Here is a 24,515-nt window from a genome sequence, read left to right as displayed (position 1 = left end):
CTGTTGGTGTTCACTCAAACAATGCCTCAGAAGCAGCCCAGACTCTGATGGTAGTGCAGCTGCTTGAATTCCACAACCACCATGCCATGTTCTCTAGTCCCAGCAAAGCAGACGCTTCAGCCCTGCCTAATCCACACCACAGTCTAACTTTAGATCTGAAGTGACCACGACAGAGGAAAAGATGCAAAGTGGGCTGCATCTGAGCAGAGCTACACATGCCTACAAAGACAGTGCATTGGACCTCTGTAAGTGTATGAGTCCCACTTGCTTCAGCATTCCCCTCCTTTAGGGCAAATGCCTCAGTGTGGGGAGAAGGAAAAGCACACACTTAAAGGGAATAGAGTCAACTGAACACAACCTTCAGGGCTTCCACTCCAGCAACTTGTGAGCAGATTGTGCCCCTGATAGGGTGGCACCTCATACTCTGTGCAGGCTCTAGTTTCTCCATCATAAGCCATACCTCCTACCAAGGTGATAGCAGCCAGCACACCCTGAGAAAGAATGTGACTGGCATCTACATCAAACCCAGCCCTCCCACCAAAGAAATGGGATACATGCAGTCTACATAGGGACATTGCCACTTAAGAACACCCCTTTAAGACCACAAATTCACTGTTCATGGGAACATGGCATGGTGGTTGTGGAATTCAAGCAGCTGCACTACCATCAGAGTCTGGGCTGCTTCTGAGGCATTGTTTGAGTGAACACCAACACCTAGACCACACACCACTGCCACTCCATCTAGACCACACCCCAGCCCCACAGATCACTTCTGAATTACTAGGTTGATTCTTTCCCTAAGTCCTGGCCATCCTAGATCCAGTGCCAAGTTGTGGCATGGGGTGAGCAAGGCTGTGGCATTTACTCAGCCCATGCTGGGGAGCTTAGGAAGACACCTAAGTTCTTCATCTAAATTCAGACAGACAAAGACAGTTAAGTAAAATGAAAAGGCAAAGGAACTACTTTCAATTGTAAGAGCAGGAGAAAACTCCTGGGAAAAAATGCCTACCAGACAATGAATTCAAAATATTGGGAGTAAAATTGCTAATTGAATTAGGAAAAGAACTGATCTAAGCACAGAACAAAGCTAGTGGAGGTGATGGAATTCCAATTGAGCTATTTCAAATCCTGAAAGATGATGCTGTGAAAGTGCTGCACTCAATATGCCAGCAAATTTGGAAAACTCAGCAGTGGCCACAGGACTGGAAAAGGTCAGTTTTCATTCCAATCCCAAAGAATGCTCAAACTACTGCACAATTGCACTCATCTCACACACTAGTAAAGTAATGCTCAAAATTCTCCAAGCCAGGCTTCAGCAATATGTGAACCGTGAACTTCCTGATGTTCAAGCCGGTTTTAGAAAAGGCGGAGGAACCAGTGATCAAACTGCCAACATCCACTGGATCATCAAAAAAGCAAGAGAGTTCCAGAAAAACATCTATTTCTGCTTTATTGACTATGCCAAAGCCTTTGACTGTATGGATCATAATAAACTGTGGAAAATTCTGAAAGAGATGGGAATACCAGAGCACCTGAGCTGCCTCTTGAGAAACCTATATGCAGGTCAGGAAGCAACAGTTAGAACTGGACATGGAACAACAGACTGGTTCCAAATAGGAAAAGGAGTACATCAAGGCTGTATATTGGCACCCTGCTTATTTAACTTTTATGCAGAGTACATCATGAGAAACGCTGAACTGGAAGAAACACAAGCTGGAATCAAGATTGCCGGGAGAAATATCAATAACCATGTTTATGCAGATGACACCACCCTTATGGCAGAAAGTGAAGAGGAACTAAAAAGCCTCTTGATGAAAGTGAAAGAGGAGAGTGAAAAAGTTGGTTTAAAGCTCAACATTCAGAAAACGAAGATCATGGCATCTGGTCCCATCACTTCATGGGAAATAGATGAGGAAACAGTGGAAACCATGTCAGACTTTATTTTTTGGGCTCCAAAATCACTGCAGATGGTGACTGCAGCCATGAAATTAAAAGACGCTTACTTCTTGGAAGGAAAATTATGACCAACCTAGATAGCATATTGAAAAGCAGAGACATTACTTTGCCAACAAAAGTTCATCTAGTCAAGGCTATGGTTTTTCTTGCATCATGTATGGATGTGAGAGTTACACTGTGAAGAAAGCTGAGGGCCAAAGAATTGATGCTTTTGAACTGTGGTGTTGGAGAAGATGTTTGAGAATCCCTTGGACTGCAAGTAGATCTAACCAGTCCATTCTAAAGGAGATCATCCCTGGGTATTATTTGGAAGGAATGATGCTAAAGCTGAAACTCCAGTACTTTGGCCACCTCATGCGAAGAGTTGACTCATTGGAGAAGACTCTGATGCTGGGAGGGATTAGGAGCAGGAGGAGAAGGGGACGACAGAGGATGAGATGGCTGGATGGCATCACTGACTCGATGGATGTGAGTTTGAGTGAACTCCGGGAGATGGTGATGGACAGGGAGGCCTGGTGTGCTGCAGTCCATGGGGTCGCAAAGAGTCGGACATGACTGAGCGACTGAACTGAACTGAAGCACAAGTCATTTTGATGAGGAGCTAGAGAATATAGAGAAGACTCAGTCAAAACCAAATATCCAGACTAAGTGATAGACTAAATGACACAGAAGAAGGTGTTAGAGATCTGGAAAATAGAATAATGGAAATCATCCAATCAGAATAGCAGACAGAAACATGAATAACAAAAATAAGCAATATAAGGGATCTATGGGATAACATAAGACAGGACAACATTCACGTTGTAGAAGCCAAAGGAGAAGAGTGAAAGAATGAGATAAAAATATATTTGAAGAAGTTATGGCTGAAAACTTCCCACGCCTAAATAAGGAAACAGATATCCAGATAAAGGAAGCAGATAGGGTCCCAAACAAGATAAATAGAAAAGGCCTCACACCAATATATATCATAATTAAAATGACCAAAGTTAAATCTAAAGAGAGAATTCTAAAGGTAGAAAAGAAAAAAACAAAGAATCATATATACATGGGAATCCTCATAAGGCTGCCAACTGATTTCTCTGCAGAATCCTTGCAAGCAAGAAGGGAGTGGCATAATATATTCAAAGTCTTAAAAGGGAAAAAAAAGCAACCTAGGATACTCTACCCAGCAAGATAATCATTTAGAACAGAATTTCTGAGAGAAGCAAAACTAAAAGAAGTCAGCAGTAGTAAACTTACCCTAAAAGAAATGTTAAAGGGTCTTATGTAAGTGGAAAGGAAGTAAGAATCTATAGGAAAGAGAAACTCCCAATAGGAACAGATAATGTATAATAAGGGGTGTGTGTGTGTGTGTGTGTGTGTGTATTAGTCAGTTGTGTTCACTTTTTGTGGTCCCATGGACTGTAGCCCATCAGGCTCCTCTGTCCATGGAATTCTTTAGGCAAGAATACTGAGTGGGTAGCCATTCCCTTCTCCAGGGGATCTTCCCCACCCAGGAATTGAGTCTGGGGCCCCTGCATTACAGGTGGATTCTTACCATCTGAGCCACCAGGGAAATCCATAGTAAGGGTTGAAGATCACTTAAATAATCCACATAGATTAAAAGATAAAAAGTGTAAAAGCAGCTATAACTACAATAACTAGTAAAAGGATAAGCATGAGGTGTAAAATATGACATCAAAAAAACAAAATGTGGAGGAGGGGAGTAAAATATGGAATATTTTAGAATGTTTTTGAACTAAATGACTATCAGTTTAAATAAAGTAGATAAAACTATGGATCAACCTATATGAACCCATTCTTCTCAAACTATTCCAAAACATTGAAGAGGGAATACTCCCAAGTTTATTTAACAAGACTGTCATTACTCTGATACCAGAAATAGACAAAGACACTACCAGAAATGAAATAACAGGCCAATATTTTATAAATAAGCAATAGATGCAAAAGTCCTCAATAAAATATTAGCAAACTGAATCCAACAATATATAAAAAGCATCATACACCACTATTAAGTTGGATTTACTCCAGGGTCATAAGAATGTTTCAACAAACTCAAATCAATGTAATGCTGATCTACCACTTTAACAAAACGAAAAATAAAAATCATAATCATCTCATGGTAGTTCTATTTTTAGTTTTTGAAAGACCTCCATACTGTTTTCTACAGTGGCTGCACCAATTTACATTCCCTCCAGCAGTGAACGAAGGTTCCCTTTCCTTCCACATCCTTGCCAACATTTGTTATTTGTGTTCTTTTTGATGATACCCATTCTGATAGGTGTGAGGTGATATCCACTGTGGTTTTGATTTGTATTTCTCTGATGATTAGTAGTATTGAATATAGTTTCATGTGCCTGTTGGCCATCTGTATTTTTCTTTGAAAAAATGTTTGTTCCGTTCTTCTGCCCATTTTAAAATCAGATTCTTTGTTTTATTGATGTTGAGTTACATGAACTATTTATGGATGTTGTATATTAATCCCTTATTGATTGTTTCACTTGAAAATATCTTTTTTCCCCATTTACTAGGTTGTCTTTTCATTTTGTTGATAGTTTACTTTGCTGTGCAAAAGCTTTAATTAGGTCTCATTTGTTTATTTTTTCTCTTCTTTTCTTTACTTTAGGAGACACTCAAAAAATATATTGCTGCAGTTTATGTAAAAGAGCATTTTGCCTATGTTTTCCTCAAGGAGTTTTATGGTTTCCAACCTTGCATTTATGTCTGCAATCCATTTTGAGTTTGTTTTTGTATATGGTGTTACATATACATATATTCTAATTTCATTCTTTGTTTACATGTAGTGATTCAGTTTTCCTAGCATCACTAATTAAAGAGATTGTCTTTTCTCTGTTGTATATTCTTGCCTTCTTTGTCATAGATTAATTGAGTGTGTGGATTTATTTTTGGACTCTATCCTGTTCCATTGATCTATGTGTCTGTTTTTTGTGCCAATACCATACTATTTTGATTGCTGTAGCTTTGTAGTATAGTCTGAAGTCAGACCATGTGCATTCCCAAGTCTGTTCTTCTTTCTCAAGATTGCTTTGACTATTTGTAAGCCTTTGTGTTTCCATACAAAATTTAAAATTATTTGTCCTAGTCTTATGAAAAATGCCTTTGGTATTTTGATAAGGATTGTATTGAATCTGTAAATTGCCTTGAGTGATATGGTCATTTTAACAATATTGATTCTTCCAATCCAAGAACATAGTATATCTTTCCATCTATTTATGTTGTCTTTAATTTTTTTCATCTTATAGTTTTCAGAGTGCAGGTTTTTACCTCCTGAGGTAGATTTATTCGTAGTTATTTCTTTTTGATTTGATGTTAAATGGAATTGTTTCCTTAATTTCTCTTTCTGATACTTTGTTGTTAGTGTATAGAAATGCAACAGACTTTATATATTAATTTTATATCCTACAATTTACTGAATTCATTGATAAGCTCTAGTAGTTTTCTGGTGGTATCTTTAGGATTTCTAATGTAAAATATCTTGTCTTCTGCAAACAGTTTTACTTTTCCTTTTCTATTTGTATTCCTGTTATTTCTTTCCCTCTGATTACAGTGGCTAGGACTTCCAAACCTATGTTGAATAAAAGTGGCAAGAGGAAGGAGGTTTCCTTCAAATGCAATTAATTTGAGAATCTAGGCCCTACCTATCAAGCTGTAATACTGTTTTGTTTCAGGCAAAGGGATGACAGAGCTGTTTCTTTTATACAGGATAAGACCCTAGAGCCAACTACCTCTGAATGGCTGAAGAAATATTTGTAGTTCTTATGCAAACTAAAAGGTGCTTTCTTCTTTACCTAAACAATATCTCTCTCCTCTACTGTCCTTAGGGCTTCCCAGATGGTGCTAGTGGTAAAGAATCTGCCTACCAATGTAGCAAACATAAGAGATATGGGTTCGATCCCTGGATTGGGAAGATTCTCTGGAGGAAGACATGGCAATCCACTCCAGTATTCTTGCCTGGAGAATAGCAAGGACAGAGTAATCTGGTGGACTACAGTCCATAGGGTTGCAGAGATTCAGACACGACTGAAGCAGTGGATATTCATTCATTCTACCATCATTTGCCTTGTGAATTCTAGCTGCTTGGACCTCTGTGGACAATCAACTCTGTCTCCTCAACTCAGGGCAGCTCTGGGACTCAGCCTGGTTTCCTCCCTTGTCCCTGTACTGCAACCCGGAAAGGCTCCCAAGGCCGCAGTTTGGGACAATCATAGGGTCTCTTCTCACAAATCACTCCCATGTGTTGCCTGATGCCCAATGCCTTAAGAGTCAAACTTTTAATTTTTTAAACTTATTTGGCCTGTTACTTTAGGAATATTTCCATCAATGTTGCATCTCTTTCCTTCCTACCTTGATCCTTGTAATTTATGAGGAATCTACGTAGTTTGCATTTGAATAACATCAGTATACTTTAGTTCCACTTTTTTATTTGACTCTAATTTGACACTATTTTCCCATAGTCAAAAAATTTTAATCAAGTTAATAGTAAGCAGTTAAAGTGCAATTACATGAAAAGTCCTATATTTTATGTGTTTAAATTGTTTTTCATTGTCTTTACTTGTAAGGTGTTGAAGCAGGAGCCCACTCCTGACTCTTCTTTCTGGTAGAATAAACTACACACTGTTCTGAGAGTGCCAGTTTGATGCTTTTATGGTTTGTCCAAATAAACTTACCAGCAGTTGTGGTCTTATTGTTGGAGGGTCATTGGTTGTACAGAGAAGCCAAGGAAGCCATGCTGGTAGCGCCATGCTTCTTTTCACATCCCATGATATGGTTTTGCCATTTATTTCGATAGAGTGTATGACCCCTCAGTGATGGTCAAAAAACTGTTTATTGTCTTCAGAGTATTTATTTCCGTATTTGTCTTCCCCACTATGTACCAGTCCTCACATCATTTGCCCTGAGGAAAATTCATATGTTGCTGCTGAGGTCGCCATGGCCTCTGACCTGCTGCAGCCTGCATTTAGGGCTCACAGGAGCTCTGTCATGTCCTATGGGGCCAGCTTCCAGGGTGCACCACACAAAAACCCATTTGGGGAAGCCACCAGGTTATGTCTTCTTTTGTAAGAATTAGAAGTTGGGTTTTATGCATTTAAAACTAATTCTTTTCATTGTCATAATAAAAATTTAATTTAGGAAACACATTAGGATGAATATACAAATGTATATTTTATAGCAAAATTCTAAAACTTAGAATGAGCAGAGCAGGGAAGCAGAACCTTCTGGAAAATGAAGCACATTTTGACAAAGCACATTCTGACAATTCTTATTCTTTCTGGCTATGTTTACTTTACAAAATAGCATTCAAACAGCAAATACTTCAGTTTTAATGAAGTCTCAAACGGGACAACTCTGACTTGGGTTTCAGTTTAGTTCAGTTCAGTCGCTCAGTCATGTCTGACTCTTTGCGACCCCATGGACAACAGCATGCCAGGCTTCTCTGTCCATCACCAACTCCCAGAGTTCACTGAGACTCACGTCCATCGAGTCAGTGATGCCATCCAACCATTTCATCCTCTGTTGTCCCCTTCTCCTCCTGCCTTCAGTCTTTCTCAACATCAGGGTCTTTTCCAGTGAGTCAGTTCTTGGCATCACGTAGCCAAAGTATTGGAGTTTCACCTTCAGCAGATTTAATTATATGAAAAAAACTGCTGAAAATTAATAGAGTTTGAAATTTTTGAAATACACTGTCCTGGGCTACTGGTAATTGTAATGACAATTGTTTTTCAGTTGTAGAACCAAAAGTTTATATGAAAAATATGCTATTAGAACTGAGGGAAAAAATCAAGAACACTGAGATACCATGAGGACCAGGAAATTGTTTTATATCCCCTGCTGCTGCTGCTGCTAAGTCGCTTCAGTTGTGTCCGACTCTGTGCGACCCCATAGATGGCAGCCCACCAGGCTCCGCCATCCCTGGGATTCTCCAGGCAAGAACACTGGAGTGGGTTGCCATTTCCTTCTCCAGTGCATGAAAGTGAAAAGTGAAAGTGAAGTCGCTCGGTCATGTCTGACTCTTAGCGACCCCATGGACTGCAGCCTACCAGGCTCCTCTGTCAGCAGGTTTGGCAAAATGTCTTGTAGATTATTAGACTCAAATACTTATGAAATAAAGAATGAATGGAAGAATGAAGTCTGATTCCTTGAAGGCAGGGACCGTGCTTGTCTTGTTCACTGTTAAACTTAGAATAGTTAGTTTTGGGTCTGGCACATTGTATTCAATAAACATTTTATTGACTGGGTTAATGAGTGAATTAAAATTACATGGCCTACAGCTAATATCATTATGTGCAAATTTGAAAATATATTTTCAATTTTGGGAATTTCCTTATATAATTGAGAAGTTATACTAAAAAAAATGGGAGACAATCTGAGTCAATGATATACTGGTTAGAGGAATTTACGTATCTCTTCCAGTCTAGTGATGAAAGAATTTATGTTGCAAATAAGAGTTCTGTTGCAAAAGCTGGGAATGCAAGAGTTCTTGTGTTGAAGATCCCTTTTTTTTCCATTTCTGTTTGAAGTACATTCCATGAAGAAGAAATGGAAAGACAAAAATGCCAAGAAAGCAGACACAGGAATTTAAAGAGAAAGGAAAATTAGTCAGCAGCCCTGCACCACAAATCACTACTCAAAACAATGAAGACTCATGAGATCCAGAGAAAAGATGATGCAAATCCAAGGGTAGACCTCAGGGAACAGATGGGGGCTAGTTCGAACATTTCCCTGCCTTTCTCCCTTCCTCTCTCCCTCTCCCTTTATAAGACTTTTTTCACAAACTCCTTGTTCATTATGAGTAAAAATGACCAGTTTTGTTCGAGCCCCTCAAAACTAGTTGTGGTGTAAAATGATCATGCTGTCAAGTCACTGTGGAGGCCCAGCTAACGTCCATGGATGAAAATGCCAGGAGAGAGCAGGCCAGGTCAATAGCACTTCAGTTAGCTGCATTTCTGTTAGTTTTAGTCCTATATGGGTGTATGAGAGGCTATATTAGCCTCCCATCAGGAAGCAACTGCCACAAAACAAGACTGCCTAACACGAGAAATGCTAATGTTATAACTGGATCATTTCAGTCTTATTCACTGATGTTAGACTCCAGCTATTGATGGAGGTACCTCTAGGTAGTTAGGCTAAAACACACACACACAACTGCCCCTAGGTCATTCCCCCTCCTCCCTCCCCTGCCCGGGATGTTGGAGAATCTGTGTCAGCTTGAAACACAGCAGTAGCATCCCCTCTCTTTTCCATTTGGACCCCAAGCAAACAGTAAGACCTAGTTTGTGGGGACTTTGCCATTCCTCCACTGAGCAAAAGACAATTTCCTCTGTGTTGCAACTTTCTATTTGGCTAGAGGATAGAAGGGTTGGCAGGACTAGAGCTGGCTACTAAAAGCAGGCACAGTGAAACCTCACAATGATTTGCCTCTTTTTCAGCTTGGCACATCATGTTAGGAGCTGGAATAGAGACACATTTGTAATAAATTGCAGTTGGGAGAGGGGCAGTGGTGCTTCTGTAGAAGTCTTGTGTTTTTATCCCCTCCCCCTCTTTGGGTAACATAGTTATGAGCCTCACTTTTGTTTTTCATATTTTAAATTCAGCCTGTACTGAACTTGCCACAGAAATAGATCTGCGCTGACACTCCCACACTCAAGCTGCCGGCTCTGCGTCACAGGTTTGACATGGCTTGAGCCAACCCAGAAACTAGAAAGTTGAAGTGGCGTGAAAGATGTAGTTGCTTGAAGAGATTCTCTTCTGGGTTGGAAAACCTGGATCGTATTTCATTTCCATCCCGAAAGTCTTACAAACCTTTAACATCGACACTAGGCTCATCACAGTGATTGCCCACACTTACAAGGTCATACAGGGAATTGCTTTATGACACAGGCTTTTTTTTTTTTTTTTTGCCTAAGTGAAAGGGTACAGCAGGACTCTTTCTCACTTGGACAAGCTCTCCTGCAGATGCCTGATGCCTGGAAGTCAGATTAATGGAACTGCTGGGTGAGGGCCAGCCGACAGAGTGGGAGGTCAGCATCAAGGAGGCCTAGAGGGAGGCAGCAGGAGGTCCTGGCAGGAGACGTGGACAGAGCATTAGAGGTGGAAGTTGGAAAGGCAGCCCATGATGTCAGGGACCCTTGCCAGAGGGGACCTCACTCCAGGGCTGAAAACCAGAGCAAATCTTCAACTCTTGAAGGAGTCCAAAGATGGAGTGGGAAGAAGGAGAGCCCAGAGCTCTATCCCTACAGACTCGTCATATCAGCCAGCATTTATGGAGCAACAGAGGCAGGCACTGGGCTGCAATGTTCTGTACACCCGTCACTGCTCTTGTCATAATGCATGTCATCTGTTTATTCACTCGCGTGCATGTCACAGGATAGCGAGTTCCTGGAGAGAAAGGTTTGTATATGCCTTGATTACTGAACAGGGTACCTGGCATATAAACCTTTGGTAAATGTTTGTTGATTGAGTGAGTGAGCGTACATTTTTCAACAACCCTGTGAGGTATCATTATTCCCATTTCCTGTGAGTGTCAGAGAGATGATGAGACAGGAGAGGCCCCAGATTCTGCAGGTACTATGTGGGAAATTTTTCAGATCGGAAGTTCTGGGGATGGTGAAGGTGGAAACAGCACTAGGGCTGACTTAGTATAAAATCCCTGAGCCACTAAGATTCTGCCAATCCCACTCCCTGGGCCCACCCTCCCTCCCTGCCCATCCGTGCCAATGCCATAAGGGTAAAGTTGCCAGACAGAATCTAGGACACCCGGTTCATTTGAATTTTAGATAAACAACAAATAATCTTTAGTATAATTATGTCCCAGATATTGTATGGATGTACTTAGATTTAAAAAGTATTCATCGTTTATTTGAAATTCAAATGTAACTGGCATTCTGTGCTTTTATTTGCCAAATTTGGCAACCCTAGGTGGTCGTTGATTTTTCAGGGTGCAGGTGAGAATCAGGAGGTAGGTTAACCCACCTCAGCATCGGGGTGCTCCGTGGGGAGAAGGAGTGCTAGAACCACTGGGTTCTGATTTATCAGCAGTCCGAGTGCCCTTTTGTTACCTTCTCAGAAGGGGAGCCCACTGGGTGCTGCTTTTCTTCCCCCGATCCCTGCTCCCCGTGCATCTTGCTGTCATATTTCCCAAGAAAGCATGTGGCTGGGCTAGTTTGTCTCTGTTCAGTATGGATCACCTGCTACAGAACAGGTGCTCAGTAAATATTTCTTGAATGAATGAACAAATCAGTTTTAAAATGTGTCACCTCCCAAGTGGTTGATTTCCTTTCTTCCAGCCTGTCCACAGCCAACTTTGGCTGCATATTCTCAGGTTTAATTGGCTGTGGCTGAAGTATCAGGGCCGTAAATTAGGGTCTCAGTGCAATAGCACAAGAGTATTTTTCTGAAAGAGACCCCTGGGCTACTTTCTCAGTAGGGATCTGTAGGTGTGGTAGGCAATCTGATATTTCATCCTGTCAGTAGGCATGGCTCATCATGGAACTTGACCTGTGCAGTCAGCCTGTCTGAGAAGCATGGCTTGTCCAGGATGCCAGCCTTAGAGCATGAACAACCAATAAGATCTAGCACATCAATGTCAAGGTGATTATATAATTTATTATCTAAATTGAGATACTTGATGAAGTAAGGAGAATGAATGATTAAATTCATAGTCCCGCAAGACACTTATGTCTTGTGCCATAAGACAAATGGCATAAATTCAAACTGGGATATACTGTGAATAATAAACATCCCCTGGGGTCCCCTGTACACTGTGATCTCCAAATGCCACTCTTTGGGCACAGTAACCAAATTACCTGATTAGCTGCATATATGCCCTGAACTGTTCTTCCTTGAGGCTTTTTCTCAAGAAAGTTTATCAAGAGAGACTCTACGAGTCTGTTTTCCTCACATATCTGACTTATATAATACTTTGCTGAGTATATTTCTGTCTCCATCACAGATTAGAGTCTCTTAAAGATGATGGTCCATGCCATTTACCTTTATATACCAGCACATGGCACAGTTCCCGGCACCTGGAAAGTATACTTGGATCAACAGTATAGGCTGTTATGATGGTGCAGTAATAAACCACCCCCACCCTCAAATTTTGGTGGCTTGTAAGAAAAAGAGTTTTTATTTTTTGCACCACATATCCAGAGTTGGTCAGCTTGGGCGCTGTCCCACCTCCTGTTTAATCTGGAACCTAGACAAATGAGCATTTTTAAAATCTGGAATGTGGCAGGTCTCATGGAAGAGAGAAGAGAGATGTTGAGTCACAAGCTGGGTCTTAAAGCTTCTGCTCAGAGGGAGAGTTACCTTCACTTGCTTTCCATTGCAAAGCCAGTGAGGCAGCCAAGTCTGCTTCAGTGAGGAAAGGAAATAGAATTCTCTCACAAGGAAGAGCAGCACATGTTTTGAACAATAGTACCAAATCTCCCGTACACCCAGGATATGTGAACGGAATTCAGTTTAACATCATTATTTAACTCTATACTCCAGACTTTGCAGACATGAAGAAGGGGTGAAGTGGGATGTGATGGGGATGGGGTAGGGGAAAAGTACACTTCGTGTGCATCCCGTGAGAGGCCCAGCCTGTCTGCTCACCTTCCTGCTTTCTTTTAAGGCACATTTGCACCAGGGAGGAACAAGGAAAGCTTCAGTTCTAGACTTTTCCTTCCTCATCGAAAAGGATTCTTCTTCTTCCCTGGGTCATGGCTGGGAAGAGAGTCTAGCCATTCTAAAAGGTTCAAAGAATAGTAACTCTGATTTCAAACCATGCCAGCTCTGGGGTTAAATGAATTACCTCAATTATTTGACACCTATCAGCTACCAAGTACCAGGTACCAGACACTGTCTAGGGGCTCACAAAGGTTTCAGTAATGTCAAGATTCTTGCCTTCAGGAAGCATGCACTCCAGTAGAGGAACAAGACACGCACAACTAATTCTAGGTGAGGTGGCATATGTCAAGCCCTCAAAGCTTGGAATTCCTGTGTCCCAGCCCACTTGAGTCTGATTGTGAGTCCTGGCCAGACTGGGTTTAACCAGACATACCAGGTGCCGATGGAGTCCCAGTGGTTATTAAAGTGAATCCTGTTTCTTCAGAAAGCCTTTCTCAACTAAGGTAGAGGACGTTGATAATTCCTACCAGACTCAACTTGACCCCCTTGCTCTCCCTCCTGTGATGTGCACCTTGAATATAATTATCAAGATATTTAATTGATTTATTGTGTAATATTTGAGTGCACCATGACCCCTGTGATCCAACCCCCAAAATACAATTATACAAATTCAGTTGGATTTTTCTTGGTGATACCACAGTCTAGGGGAGAGCATTCTATTCTGAGGAGCTAATTAGACAAGAAAGGAAAGGAAAGGAGAGCCCTTAGGACCCACCCTGGGCAGACCTCAGGCATTCTCACCAGTGACAGTCCTGTTCTAGGCCATCCTAAAGACCACAACATTGCTTCACAGAGAGTCAGTTAGCTCCTAGGTGAGCTGTTTCATCATCCATGTCTCATTAAGTGGTTTTGAGAAATTTAGAATTAGCCAAGTTCCCAGGATGGGCTTCTATGTGGCTCAGTGGTAAAGAAACTGCATGCCAATGTGGTAGATACAGGTTTGATCCCTGGGTCAGGAAGATCCCCTGGAGAAGGACATGGCAGCCCACTCCAGTATTCTTGCCTAGGAAATCCCTCAGACAGAAGAACCTGGAGAGCTATAGTTCATGGAGTTGCAGATCAGACAAGACTTAGCAACTAAACAACAACAACAACAAGGTCTCAAGACACAGGTCTTAAAATGATCAGATTTTAACTATACCCTCAAGCCTGGTAGGCTACAGTCCATGGGGTCGCTAAGAGTCGGACACGACTGATGTGACTTAGCAGCAGCAGCAGCAAGCATACTTCTCAACAGATTCTAGAGTTTTGATCCATTGATGTTCTGATTCCACATTGATATCTCAGACTTATTTTACCCATGAAAAACTGAAGTTCAGGGAGATTTAAACAAATTTTCCTAAGGTCATATATTGTCCAACTGAAACATTCTCCAATTCTAAGATGTTGGACCTATATATGAACTGGAATACATTAGGACATTTGATGGCAAGAAAGACAGGGCCAGTTTTTCTGAGTTTCACATTTGTGTTGATGTCTCTTTTTATATATTTTTCAGTTTATAAGAGTCATACTAAATAACTCTGGAGAGCATGTGCTGCCTGTTTCACAATAGTACTGATTCTTTAAAAGTCAGGTTTCTGAGTCATGTTGAATTATTCACACAAACAAAACCTGACAAATGGAATAATAGGGACAAACACAGTGACATCATGTGTCTCTTCTATAAAAGGCTAGAGAGAGGCCCAGAAAGGAAGTTTCTGCAGAAATTAGGGCAAAATTGAATACTGAGCTTCACCCAGTTACAACGACTGATAAAGAAGAATCATGTCTGGTGAACTCAACGAAAGTGGAGTATTATCATTAATAAGCAACAAACTGCTGTTGGTATGGAATTTAACTACTTAGTTAAAAGTAAACTGTATCGTGAACTCCACTTTACTGGCTCCATGAACATCCTCATATATGTGAGGTTCATTTCTGGATCCTCCTGCCTTTTCTCCAGGAGTCAAAATAGTCCTTGTTTTTCAGGGACAATTCTTATTCATATGTTTCTTGATCCCTCATGGTTGGAAATAGCTCCCCTCAGCTTTATTGCCTCTGATGGGGATTTGAATAGGCATCCTTTATAGGCTTCATAAGATTCTAGCCAAGCATATATTATAATTATCATCATGTTTTATTTCCTCTGCTATATAATAAGCCACCTGAAGGCAGGGATTGTGTCTTTTCTCCACTGTGTCCTCACAAGGCCTAACACCATGCCAAGTACATATCCCATATCCTCCAAATGTTTTTGCTCTAAGGGAAACTGAATTACATGTTAACTGATAGGGCAGGGTTGGGAGAAAGCCTGAAAAACAGTCTGCTGATAAAGGAAACAAAAGAAATTCTGAACATTTTAAACATCAGACTTAAGATAGGGTAACAATTGCTTTTCAATCTTGGAGAAGATTTTCTCTTCTGTTCATAGTGTATTTTCTATGATATAATTATTTTATATGATCAAAAATGAGTTAACTACATTGTGTTTTAGGCTTAAAAGAAAGTATGTTTCCTTAGGGAAATAGCAAAAAGACTGAAATATTACTTTCTTTCTTTTCTATGCTTATACGATCCTAAATAACACAAAGGCCACCTTAATGACTGGTGTTAGAAAGTTGACTTTTAAAAAATCTTCATAAAATGTTATATTATTATTGAAGTTCCCTGTACAGGGTTGATAGCCCATCTACCCTGTTTGTCTTTTAAAAATTCTCCATATTGTGTGGTGGAATAGAGGGCCAGACCCTGTGGGAAACACTGGCATATTTTATGAGTAGACAAGGCTGAGGCCAGCCAGCCTAGAGTGAGAAAAAGGTTAAAGGGACAAAGGCCAGTCCCTGGCCCACTGTCAGCCTGGCGGCCCTGATCAAGAGCAAGCAGATACAGGACAAGCTCTCCACAGAAGATTCCTTCAGTGGATGAATCACCCTAGTTTAGAGTGACATTTTCTGTGGTCAATTGTGTATATTTGGCTTGTGTTAATAAAGAGTTGATACAGACATTTGAGATGTATTGATGCTCTAGGGTAGTGTGTGTGTGTATTATAAAGAACCAACAAGGGGGAATGGATAAAGGAGATGATATTTGCTGAGCACCTTCCATGTTTTAGGTAATGTACCTTACCTAAATAATGATAACAATGATGGGTCTTCCCAAGTGGCAGTGTGGTAAAGAATCTGCCTGCCAATGCAGGAAATGCAGTAGACACCAGAGACATGGGTTCAATCCCTGGGTGGGAAAGTTTCCCTGGAGTATGAAATGGCAACCCACTTCAGTATTCTTGCCTGGAAAATTCCATGGAGAGAAGAGCCTGATGGGCTACAGTCCATGGGGTTGCAAAGAGTCAGACATGACTGTGCACAACACATAAAAACAGCAATGATGGATGATGATAGCAAAAATAATTTTATTTTTAATAAGTTCTTGCTCTGTCCGCACATTTAGCTTTTAATTCTTCCAGCAAACTTTAAACGTACTCTGTCTGCTTTACAGAGGAATAAAGAAGCTGGTGATTTTAAGTAACTTGTTCAAGGTCTCGATTAGTACCTAAGCCAGAATTTGGTTTGGTTGCAGGGTCAGCCCTTATCTCAGTCTAGCTCAAGGAACAAAAGAGCGTTTTACTTTATTATTTTTTTTTAATTTATTTTAGAATATGTCAGACAAAAAATTGTGAGGCGAGTACAGAGTTCCCTTATACATAACACTTACTTTCACTTGTTAACATAATTGTATAGTTTCTTGGTCATAATTAAAAATAATTGTTAACATATTGAATAGTTTTTGTCATAATGAAAAAGTTCATATTTATACATTATTGTGAACTAAGCTCTATTGCTCATTCAGATTTCCTTGGTTTTAATTCAGAGTCTTTTTTCTATTCCAGGATCCCAGCCAGGATACTATATGAAATTTAGTGATCTTGTCTCCTGGTGCTCATCTTAGCTGTGATAGTTTCACAGACTTCCCTTGTTTTTGCTGGCCTTGACAGTTTTCAGGCATACTGGTCAGGTATTTTGTAGATGGTCCCTCAACCAAGGCTTGCCAGTGGTTTTCTCATACTTTGACTGGGGTTATATGTTTGGGGAGGAGGAACACAGACATAAAGCATTGTCATTATTACATCATGCCAAGGTTATGTGCTATCAATATGACTTTTCACTGTTGATGTTGACTTTGATTGCCTGGCAGAGGTAATGTTGTCGGGTTTCCCCACTTTAAAATTACTCATAACAAATTTTTGTTGTTGTTGAAATAATTCAGAGAAACCTCACAAAGTGAATTCTAGCTGGGTCCTCAGGAATTGAAAATTGTCAGGAAGCTACTGATATTTTCTCTTTGGGACTATAGGCTCTCCCATTCCCTTTACTCTGAGTGTTTTCTTCATTCTCTCTTTCTGTCTCTGTTTTTTTTTACTAACTGATGATAGATTCCTGATGCTCAATAACTGCGTTTTCTGATTTCACTCTTCTCGCTCTGCTTTTTGACTTGGCTGCTGGCAACCTGCCCCATGAACCTCTCACCTTTTCCTGGTCAGGGACCTGCTAAGCATGTGTCTCACCTGCTTCTAGTTTATTTTCCCCATTGCAGCTCCTGGTGCCAGTCACTGTCACAAGCACTTGTCCCTGAACTAATTTGATCATTAAACCAACACTGAGGCGGGACTTCCCTGGTAGTCCAGTGGATAGGACTTGGCACTTCCACTGTCCAAGCGCTGGATCCGGTCCTTGCTTGGGGAACTAAGATCTTGCAAGCTATGCTGTATGGTCAAAAAAAGAAAAAAAGAAAACAACTCTGTGAAGTAAGTAGAATATCTCCGTTTTATAGATGATGAAATTGGGATCCAGAGAAGGTTAAGAAACTTTCCTAAATTTTTGTAAGTGAAAGACTTGGCCTTGAAGCCAAATTTTTCAGATTCCAAACCCAGTGCTTGAACGTCTAAAAGGAGTTTAACTGGGACTGTATAGAATTGTACTTGCCCTAGATTAGCCAGCTAGTAAGTGGTGGAGCTGGGCTCAGACCCTGGTTTCTGCAGGCTGAAGTCCACCACACCAGCTTGTCTTCCAAAATACTGCGGTGTGTAGATTACCCAGATGCATTTCATTATTTTAGGCCTGTTCTGAAAAAGTGAAAATAAAGATGTAAAATCTAATACCCAGCCATCAGACTAAATCAGCTCAGCTCTGGGCTTTAAAAGTCTCTGGCATTCATCTGAGTGAGTACTCAATCAGATAAAGCAACTGTAGATCTGGACCTTGTGATTAAAATATGCATTAGGAAGTTTGCAAGACTAGTATATACAAACAGAAAGAAAAATAAACAATGAAAACATAGAAACTTCACTATTTACAATAGGGAAGACATTGAAGCAACTTGTGTCCATTAGCAGATGAATAAATAAAAAAATAATATATATATTATATATTTATATTTATTTATATATTTATATATTATATATTAATATATATATAAAATAAATAAATAAAAAAAGATATGGTATTGTTGTGTATATATATACTCAGCAATAAAAAAGAATGAAGTATTGCCATTTCCAGGAATATGGATGGACCTAGAGACTATCATACTAAGTGAAGTAAGAGAGAAAGATAGATATTGTGTGATAACTTATATGTGGAATCTAAAAAAAAATGATACAAAGAAACTTATTTACAAAGCAAACTCACAGACATAGAAAACAAACTTATGGTTACCAAAAGGGAATAGAAGAGGGATAAATTAGGAGTATGAACTTAATAGTACCATATATAAGATAGATAAATAACAAGGATTTACTGTATAGCACAAAGAACTATATTCAATATCTTGTAATAAACTATAATGGGGAAAAATCACAAAAAAGAATATAGATATATACATATCTATTTGTACAAAATCACTTTGTTTACTTGAAATTAACACAATATTGTTAATCAGCTATAATTTAATTTAAAAAGTACTAAAGCTTTCATAGTTGGCAAACGTGCTGTTTTGTGGATCTTAATTTGTATGTGAAAGTAAAAGTCATTCAGTCATGTCTGACTCTTGGCAACACCATGAACAATACAGTCCATGGAATTCTCCAGGTCAGACTACTAGAGTGGGTAGCCTTTCCCTTCTCCAGGAGATCTTCCAAACCCAGGGACAGAACCCAGGTCTCCCGCATTGCAGGCCGATTCTTTACCAGCTGAGCCACAAGAGAAGCCCCTTGTATGTAATTTGTATGTACATTGGTGCAAATGCTGGGAGCCATGCATGTTGAAGGTTTTCCCTGTTACTCTTGCTATCCTGGAGTACTGAGAAATTGCCATGGTCTTGAACTTGCAGGAAATAGCTCCACTTAATCTTGACTTTTCTTAATGTATCAGTGGATGTAGTAATGACAAAGTAGTTAGTAGTGAAGGTGAAAGATGATGGCAGCTTAGGCTAGGTGGTACTAGAAGAGGCAGAGGAAAAGAATAAGTAGTTTTTAAGATACTTAATGTGCATTCAAAGATGTGGAAGTTGTCAAGAATTATGCATGGGTAGTAGTGTCATCTACTGAGATAAGGACACTAGAAAGAGCATATTTGGTTGGCATGGGGTGGGGCAAATCATGACTATTTATTAGATGTCCAAAGGGAGATGGATATATGGCTAGAATTCAGGGAGAGTTCTGGGCTAGAAAGACGTATTTTGTGTCATTTACATACAGGTAAGTAAAACTATGGGTATTGTTTAAAGCTCCTATAAAATGAATGAAAAGATAAGAGGGCCTAATGACTAGATAATGATTAATTTGCAAAGGAGAAAAATAAGTAGTAGGCTAATAATTGCAGACAACCTGGAAAAAATCCAGGTGAATGAATATGAGAACTGGAAATAGTCCAGTGCTAGGAATGAGACTGTTTCAATAAGAGAGACAAGTTATAGATAAACAGACTGTAGAATCATTAGTTAATTCATCAATTAATCAAACAAGACCAAAATTTCTTCTGTGTCAAACAATAGTTAAAAAACTGAGACTACCAAGGCTATTACGGCCCCCAAAGCTTAGTTCTTTGACACAGCTACAGATACTCAGTTACTGAGTTGAGTCCGAAGCTGGTTGTGAATTATCTGTTACTCTACTTCTGATTTCTTCTTTCTATTATTTTTGTCATTTCTTTGCATTTAGCACTTCCATCAAGGACTAGGCAGGAATAGAGAAAGAAAGTTATAGTAAAAACACTAGTTTTTTTCCCCTAATGCTGGCACATAATTGATGGTATAAGAATAAAATCCTAAGAACAATTGCACTTCTAAAATTTTTTTTATTGTTGTCCCTGAATCTCATTACTTAGACTAGACTACAAAGTGTCTAACTCTATATATCTTTCCAACCAGGATCTTTCAATGTTTCAAAGCAATTCAAGTGACTATAATGCATCAAAAAAAAAAAAAAGCAAAGAAGCTATTATCAAGGAGACAATATACACTTGACAAGTATTTAATATTTCAATGTCTTTTAAATGCATATCCATGTAAATATTAAAAAGGTAATAAAATGTGCAGTTAAATATAGGATCATATAAAACAGTATCCTACTAGCAAAGGTAGTTTTTTCCCCTCTTTGTTGATTGTTATCCCAGAGGAGGAAGAGTCTTCGTATGACAACTCCAGTGTCGCACTGGAATGGGATAATGTAAAAACTCAGAATAGCTTGAAAATGCTTTCAATTAGAGACAAAACAGGATTAATTTTGTGAGAGTCCTTTGTTACACAGAAACTTCTTATAATCTTTGTATCCTGATTGATATCGACTAAACATTATTTAGGATAAAGGTTTTTGGACTATTGTATCTTTTGATATGAAATGACATTATGCAATAGAAAGGCAATCGTTTTGATGGTGAACATATCATTTTAACCAAATATTTGGTTTGGCTGTTTCATACCGGAAACAGAGCCATGTCTGGCCTTAGGAGCCATGGAAGAGGCACACACCTCTCTTTTGAGATTTAAGCTTTCTCCAAAAGTTCTGTGCTTCATAACATCTCAGTCCTTGACTCCCACCTCAATCAGCCATTGTGCTAACCATTCCCATTACTCACTCTTGAATAAAAGCACTGATGTGTAAATGCTATCTTGGAATGATAAGATATAAAATAATTTGTTTAAGATAAGTCATTTCATTTCCTCTTGGGATTAAAACATTTGGGTATCAGAAACAGCCAATTAAACACTCAGTACCTTGTTAACTATCTTGTGAGATATGAAATAGTATATTTTTTTCATGTCCTCACACAACTTACATTCTTATTTTAAGCCATACTGAATAGAAAATGAGCTTGGCATTCATCTTAACACTGTGAAGATAAGAAAATAGTAAAATCTAGAAAAAGTGTGTTCTAATGACCAAAAGAGATCCAAAGCTTGATCTAGTTATTTTAATGATCTTTCAATGGAAAAAAAAACCCAGCCATGTCTTTTAGGCAGGAGCTTCAATATTCCACTTCATTTTAATTTTTTAAAATCTCATTTCTTCAAGTAACTCACAAAGAAGTTACCTTTTATATAAGGAGTAAGAAGAAGAACAAAATTTCTGGGTTCTTGTATGCTTGATGATATTCTTCTTTTCTTTTTTTTAATTAATTTTTTTTATTGAAGGATAATTGCTTTACAGAATTTTGTTGTTTTCTGTCAAATCTCAACATGAATCAGTCATAGGTATATATAAATCCCCTCTGTTTTGAGGCTTCCCTGGTGGCTCAGAGGATAAAGTGTTTGCCTGCAAAGCAGGAGACCCGGATTCGACCCCTGGGTTGGAAAGATCCCCTGGAGAAGGAAATGGCAACCCACTCCAGTATTCTTGCCTGGAGAATCCCGTGGACAGAGGGGCCTGGCAGCTACAGTCCACGGGGTCACAAAGAGTCGGACACGACTGAGCGACTTCACACACACATGTATTTATTTGCTGGCTGTGCGGGGTTTTGTTGTGGTGCACAGGCTTCTTTAGTTGTGGCATGCAGACTTAGTTGCCTTGTGGCATGTGGGATCTTAGTTCCCCAAGCAGGGATTGAACTCATGTCTCCTGCATTGGAAGGCATATTCTTAACCACTGAACCACCAGGGAAGTCCCAATGTCTCACTTTAATGGCTCATGAAGTTACCATTCCTTGTATTTAGGTATATTGCTCTTTGTTCTCTAGCTGCTGCTGCTGCTAAGTCACTTCAGTCATGTCCGACTCTGTGCGACCCCATAGATGCAGCCCACCAGGCTCCCCCGTCCCTGGGATTCTCCAGGCAAGAACACTGCAGTGGGTTACCATTTCCTTCTCCAATGCATGAAAGTGAAAAGTGAAAGTGAAGTCGCTCAGTCATGTCTGACTCTTCGAGACCCCATGGACTGCAGCCTACCAGGCTCCTCCATCCATGGGATTTTCCAGGCAAGAGTACTGGAGTGGGGTGCCATTGCCTTCTCCCTTGTTCTCTAGATCATTCACTTATTTTTCATATTTCACTTATTTATATCCATTTCTCCATCTCAAAAATTGACTCCTGGGTGGGATAGACTGTGGAACTTTGCTCATTTCACTACTTATCACATCTCAGGATACTCCCACCAATAGTCTCCATCAGTCTTGACCATAACTGAAGGGTCAGGACTCTGTACATGAACACACAGGCCTCCCTGTGGAGGCAGAGGCTGAAAGGTGCCCGCTTGACAAATAATGTGATTCCCTGTGTTCCTGGATCAGAGAGTCTACTTCTGCCAACCTAGTCGAGCTCTGAACTCTGGTCAACAAGGATCTTCTTTTAACTTTTTCCCCTCCTCCCCCAGTCTTGCTGCTCCGGACCATCTGCGCTGTAGCTCGTTATCCTGCAGAGAACCACTTCCCAGCATGGGACTGACACCTGTCTGCAAGATTGATTCCTAAATGTTCTGCACATTGTCTTTGTGGATGGCTGTGGTCACTAACTGAAAGTTAGACAATAAGCAAGTCAGGACATGTCAAGGGTATTTGGAAAAAAGGACAGTTAAAGAAAAATTACTTGGGTGGAAGATAAAAGTCCAATATGTTTTCATTTAATTTGGCTGAGATAGTATGGTATTAAATTATCCAATCATCCATATTCATTGCCAAAGAGTCATTTTTGTGGTAGCTAAATCTAAAAGAAATCTGTAATAAATAGACATCCATAAATAAAATCAGCTGCCTTGTAATTTTTATTGGCTTCAATGAGAGGATAACATAAATAATATTTTGTTTCTATCATAACACAGTTATTAAGTCAGGATAGCCAAATGTTATTGTAGTTCCTCCTAATTATATAATTGCCATTATGTAAACTGATTTCCTTTCTTCTGGTTAAAGAAGAGACTGTTTTATACAGTTCAACAATGTCACTGGTTAATAAAACACTATTTGTATCATTCAGGATTCATCCATCATCTTATACTCACAAAATTTTACTCAACATTATCATTACCTCTCTATGGAAGGTAAGAATTTTACATTTGCAGTAAAGCATAGTCTTGCCTTATTCTTAGAGTGAATTTTTCTTAAGAACTAATTTCAATACCAAATAATTAACCAAGGTTCTTTCCGGTTAGAAAAGATGTTGGAATGTATAGTGTTTTTTTTTTTTTTTTTTTTTACGGAGTATGTATTTCTGACAGTTTCTTAACCTGCAGTAGAAGTCTTGACCTGCTTTAGAAAGTCTGTTATCTTGAATTGGGTTAAATTTGAGATATTTCAGATATTTGAGATATCTCAAGCCATATGTAATGAAATAGGCAGAACAGATAATGTTTTTGAAATAATAACTTTCCTGTAATCCGTGTTCACAATGCTTTGTAGGAAAGATGATGAATTTCATTCTCTATTTCTTGGACATGGCTTGAAAGGCAACTGGCTTCAGTGGAGTGAGAAATTCTGACCCTGTGATGCTGGGCAAGTCAGTATATTTGAGCTTCAGCTCTCTCCCTGCAAAGTGAGACGTTAAATGGAATGTTCTTTGACTTCCCTTTAAATTATATAGAAATTGTAAAAAGCTGATTAAGCTGGGTTCTATGAAACAGATGATAGAGAGAAAGGCAGCAAAACAGCAGAGGAAGAAAACCCAAAAAGTGGAGAACATGTGGGATGATGTGAGGGTGGCTCTTCGTGGCTAGCAGCCTGGCTCTCGTTCCTCCCTCTGTTTCCGATAGCTTTCTCCATGATACCTTGAATGATCTCACACCACAAGGAAAGTCTGGGTGTGTGTTGAAAAGGAAGGCAGTGAGTTTTACTGGTTGAAAATGACAGGCTTAGTCTGAAATTCATTAGTTCCTTAGTTCAGTTCAGTTCACTTGCTCAGTCGTGTCCAACTCTTTTCGACCCCATGAACTGCAGCACACCAGGCCTCCCTGTCCATCACCAACTCCCGGAGTCCACCCAAACCCATGTCCATTGAGTCAGTGATGCCATCCAACCATCTCATCCCCTGTCATCCCCTTCTCCTCCTGCCCTCAATCTTTCCCAGCACCAAGGTCTTTTGAAAAAAGTCAGTCACCTCTTCACATCAGGTGGCCAAAGTATTGGAGTTTCAGCTTCAACATCAGTCCTTCCAATGAACACCCAGGACTGATTTCCTTTAGGAAGGACTGGTTGGATCTCCTTGCAGTCCAAGGGACTCTCAAGAGTCTTCTCCAACACAACAGTTCAAAAGCATCAATTCTTCTGTGCTCAGCTTTCTTCATAGTCCAACTCTCACATCCATACATGACTATTGGAAAAACCATAGCCTTGCTTAGAAGGACCTTTGTTCACAAAGTTTCTTAAGTGATAGTTAAAATAGTGGAACATTAGGTCAGAGGGGCAGTAGTTAAAAACAGACAAAAATGACTGCTAATCCCAAATGCCCCATAATGTCATTTGAGGCAAAAA

The 24,515-nt window shown here is 39.7% G+C and overlaps 1 pseudogene; it reads right to left on the bottom strand.

The window, feature by feature from the left end:
- Nucleotides 1-6,525: 6,525 nt before the first annotated feature.
- Nucleotides 6,526-24,515, bottom strand: part of LOC112446801 (NADH dehydrogenase [ubiquinone] 1 alpha subcomplex subunit 12-like) — a 119,281-nt pseudogene continuing 101,291 nt past the window's right edge.

Source organism: Bos taurus, chromosome 5, assembly GCF_002263795.3.
Source record: "Bos taurus isolate L1 Dominette 01449 registration number 42190680 breed Hereford chromosome 5, ARS-UCD2.0, whole genome shotgun sequence".
Classification (NCBI taxonomy): domain Eukaryota; kingdom Metazoa; phylum Chordata; class Mammalia; order Artiodactyla; family Bovidae; genus Bos; species Bos taurus.
Note: the sequence above shows the minus strand (reverse complement) of the source record. Positions and strands in the feature narration are given on the sequence as shown.